This window comes from Lynx canadensis, chromosome B2, assembly GCF_007474595.2.
Source record: "Lynx canadensis isolate LIC74 chromosome B2, mLynCan4.pri.v2, whole genome shotgun sequence".
NCBI lineage: Eukaryota > Metazoa > Chordata > Mammalia > Carnivora > Felidae > Lynx > Lynx canadensis.
The window spans coordinates 108,600,906-108,603,416 of NC_044307.1; the positions used below are offsets into that span (position 1 = coordinate 108,600,906).

The following is a 2,511-nucleotide window of genomic DNA, read 5'->3' on the forward strand; positions in this document are numbered from 1 at the left end:
TTCCTCAATCGTTGCAGTTGAAAGATAAGCAAAATGAGGCTCAGAGAAATCAAAAACTGTGTCATAAGTTTTTTTTTTTTTTTTAATGAGTTGGATGTGAGATCCTGATTTCTTGAATGTCATTCCTGCCTTCAAGCTCTCTTGGATATATTTGGTATCTTCTATAATGGAAAATGCTCATAACCAAATCTGCTTGTTTTGTAATACATACAAGATTTTTTCTAAACCAGAAAATGTCTTTAATCATAAATTGTCAATTGTAATGAAGTAGCAATCAAGATCTAAAATACAACCAATTTCCTGTATCAAAAAAAGAAATTCTAAACATTGGATAACTGAGCAACTAACAAGAAAACTCTGGTTTGTTACAGCTACACTTTCCAAATTATAGCCACAACCTTAGATTAACTTCAGACGCAAACTAAAATTACTAATGTTAGCTTGAAACAAGCCAGTTCCCTCACCTGTGAAAGTGGGGATTTGACCCACCCATGCTTGTTATATAGCTGTTAAGAGGAGAGTTTTCTGACTCAAGGTTCATTAAATACTTGGATAGCATATTGAAGGCTGCCTATGTGGATTGATTGATGCGAAAGTCAAAAAGATGTTGTGATTTCTGACATTCCTGCAGCCTTGCTTAGAGCCCAGAACAGGCTGTGCAGTATACACGCAACTAGCCCCCTTCACGTCTGTAAATCAAGATGTATCTAAATCACTATTTTTCCCAGATTCATTCTGCTGAATTTTCCAAAGCATATTAACTGATGTGGGAAAAGGATTTTATGCTACATACTTGAGAGGTGTAGTATGCAGTTTCCCAAAATTGTCAACAATGAACATACTTCATTGTGTATCTTTTAGGACAAAAATTATATAAAACACACTATGGGCAATTTATTGAAGACCTGGGATTATTCTGAAATTGTCCAAGTACATTTTTCTACCCCAACCTCTGCACACCTTTAGGAAAGATCCTTCTTCATCAGAGTTCAGTAGAACTTTTCTCAGCCTTTGACAAAAATTTGGGTGGGAGAAACATACTTCATTTAATCCTCTTTGCTACTCATATTTGGTAGATTTAAACTGGACTATATATTGTAATTCTGGTTAAATTTTGGGTATTGAACCTTGCTTCCTCCGAAACATTATAAGATTTCAAATGTTAACAATGTCCTGAGACTGGAATTATGAAAATTAATTCTCTTAAAAGCCTACTACAGGAAAGGAACTTAGTGCCCTCCCTTTACGAAAACAGGAACATGGAAACTTGTGTGTATAGTTCTTACTATATGAAAGTCTTGCCACCACATCTAGCTGCCTCATCCTCTCTAAGCCTATCTTCAGAAAAGTATGTTGAAACAAAAGACGTAAAGAGAATAACTAAAATGAACACAGTGTTTTTAAAAGTTCTCTGGCCAGGTTTTTGTTTGTTTGTTTGTTTGTTTGTTTGCTTTTAGAGAGAGAGTGAGAGAGAGAAAAGCTCGAGCATGCAAGTGGGAGAGGGGCAGAGGAAGAGAAAGAGAGAGAATCTCAACTAGGTTCCATGCCCAGCAGAGTCCCATGTGGGACTCGATCTCATGATTGTCAGATCATGACCTGAGCCAAAACCAAGAGTCTGACACTTAATTAACCACCTGAGCCACCCAGGCACCCCTGGCCCGTTTTATTGGAGAAAAATTTTGCACAACTTACTCTTCATCAGTCTGTTCTGGCATGCTTCTCATGATATTAAAATCAGAAAATAAAACACAGTCATTTTACAATTCAGTAAATGAAAACTGGTAATCATCAAACTAACCATAGTTATCTTCAAAAGTTATTACACTAGCTGTGTTCTTGAGGTTGATCAAAGATACTTAGAGTCATAGACACTTCCCATGTAAGATGCATCATATAAAAGCCCCTGGGTGGCTCAGTCGGTTGAGCATCAGACTCTTGATTTCGGCTCAGGTCATGATCCCAGGGTCATGGGTTTGAGCACCATGCTCAGAATGCTTAGCATTCTCTCCCCCCGCTCTCTCCCCTCCCCCTCTTTCCCCTGCTTATGCTGTCTCTCTCACTCTATCAAAAAGATGCATCGTATAAATCAGACTTGGTTTTATCTCCAGCACTTATAAAACCAGACCTAGGAAAAGGACGAGGTCTGGAGACACATTCATGGTCTTAATTTAGCAAATGTTGAGCTTGCCCTGATGGTTACAAAATCAGAACAGCAAGAATATTTGCAGTATTTTATCAATTAATTAAAAATTCATAAGTTCAAAACATAATATGTGTTATTTGTAGGCATTTCTAAGAAAAAGTTGTAAAAGATTAAACTCATTTGAAAGAATAGCATATTATTAAATGATTTGTATCATAAATTTTAATTATAATACACTTTCACAAATATTTTCCTATGTATTTGTCACAAAATACAAGTGAGGTGAGTGGTTAGGAACTGTACTTTACAGACAAGAAGTCTGAAGCTCCAAATTGAAAAGGCAGATATCAGGGCTGGATCTCAGGCCC

The 2,511-nt window shown here is 36.8% G+C and overlaps 1 non-coding gene across 1 annotated transcript; it reads right to left on the reverse strand.

The window, feature by feature from the left end:
* Positions 1–2,096: 2,096 nt before the first annotated feature.
* LOC115515139 lies at positions 2,097–2,228 on the reverse strand. The gene has a single exon (XR_003969191.1). It is a non-coding gene; the product is annotated as a small nucleolar RNA SNORA72 (small nucleolar RNA).
* Positions 2,229–2,511: the final 283 nt, after the last annotated feature.